This window comes from Nematolebias whitei, chromosome 6 (genome assembly GCF_014905685.2).
Source record: "Nematolebias whitei isolate Nwh7 chromosome 6, NemWhi1, whole genome shotgun sequence".
NCBI lineage: Eukaryota > Metazoa > Chordata > Actinopteri > Cyprinodontiformes > Rivulidae > Nematolebias > Nematolebias whitei.
In genome coordinates, this window is record NC_056503.1 from 32711662 (window position 1) to 32713510 (window position 1849).

Consider the following 1849-nt stretch of genomic DNA (forward strand, 5'->3'; position numbering starts at 1 on the left):
CTAATTAAAAAATACCAGCTCCACAAATGTTTATCAGAATGTTCTAGTCACATGGACAGAAGACTTGTTACAGAACACGGCTCAACAAGAAGAATAACATCATCTCGTACTGATAACAAGAACTTGTGTATGGTATCAACCTGAGAAACTTATCCTCCCATCATGATAGAATGTTATTGTGACGCACGAAACATGTATAAATATATGTACTGTCTCTTTAAGAATCCAGTGTGCTGTGCTGTGCTTGCTCTAGCTTCACGCAGGCAGCAACTCCTTTCTGCAGAAAGAATAAACCTCGCGCTCCGTTTTGAGCTAAAAGAGAAATGTCTCTGGTTTTCTTTTTATTAAGAGTTTTTTAAAGTTTAGAACAATTATTATTTTCCACAAATCTCTATCGGCCTCCGGTGCAGGAGGATTCGGCCCAGGAACAAGTCTGAAGATAGTCGCGTAGGTCATCATCCATGCGACAATGGGCATCGTGGTACAGAGATCGGCCCAATATAGCACGGCACAGATTCCCCACACCAGACCCCATCCGATCAGCACAGATAGTCTTAATACCCAACGGTTCCTACTACGGGATTGCAGGGATAAAGTTTGGTGCAATAAGTGCGCCAACATGGCTATAGCTATGGCTCCCTCCATTATTGTCGTTACTATTCGCCCAGCCGTGCCCCCGCAGCGAGTAGCTGGAATAGAGACAGGGATGAAGGCTGCCGCACATTCGAGGCCCACTACGAGGGAATCTATTACCAACCAAACCACAATCACCACCTTCTGCGGAGGGGTGAGCTTAACTCTTCCTAATAGATATGTAACAAATAATTGTGGTGATACTTCAGGTCTTTGTAGTGAACTAGGCCGAAGGTCAAAACCTTGACCTTAAGGACCTTATGGGACACAACTTGTCATTTCATTGATTTGCATCCAGAAATACAGGTTGACCCATCCTGAGACTTTCTTTCTTAAGTTAATCAAGTGAAAGAAGACTATTCTCTATTATCATTACTATTTTACAAATGTTTGATAATCAAATTGTGTTAGTTCAAACAATGTTTGAATGTTGAAGTGAACTACTCATTTTTATTAATTGTGAAACAGTAATAATGATTCTTAATCCTCATTCAAAGTGAAATCAAGTTGGAATATGTTACAGAGTAATGATTCAATTTCTTGATCGTCTGTTTGAAGTGAGCAAGTGATGGAAGTTGGTCAAAGTTCAAGTTTCGGTCAACTGCAAGTTTACTGAAAAGAAATGTCATGTTTAACTTTTACAGCAAGATACTAGAGAATTGACTCCACAAAGTCTGAAGTTTCTCATGATATCTTTTGTCTGTCCTTAAACAATCTTAATCTTTTCCTTGACTTTTCATAACACCTTACATCACAAAACACACCTCTGTTTTGGTCCATCGACCAATCAGAGAGTTCTCAAATGAACCAGAAGTGAGCTTCTTTAAATGTTGGCACTTCCTAGTTCAAACTAGTTTTCTAAGTTTCCAGTTGTTGTAGGAAGTTCTGCAGTTCTGAAACTCAGCAGTTCCAGAGTTCATGAAGACTGGAATTCAGGATGCTGTTGAAAAGAGAATCAAACTGAAGAGAAAAGGTTTGGGAATTATGGAACTTCTGTTTTGAATGATCTCACGACTCTGGAGGATTAGCTGTTCTTACGGAGACGCTGGAAAGTGGCCCGAAGTGGAACTTTACGCCGGAACTGAGATATCTTCAGAAAGGTAAAAGTCGATCTTCACCAAAAGTGTACCGTTGGGGCAAGCTGATTTCCAAAGGAGCGTGCATGTTCTGGTTAAAACAGACAAATTCCCTCACATATCTATCTCAAGATAAACTT

The 1849-nt window shown here is 40.2% G+C and overlaps 1 protein-coding gene across 1 annotated transcript in view; it reads left to right on the plus strand.

The window, feature by feature from the left end:
- The window catches only part of ift80 (intraflagellar transport 80 homolog (Chlamydomonas)), a 110058-nt gene that overhangs the window by 53490 nt on the left and 54719 nt on the right, over window positions 1-1849 (plus strand). The gene's annotated exons all lie outside the window — the stretch shown is intronic.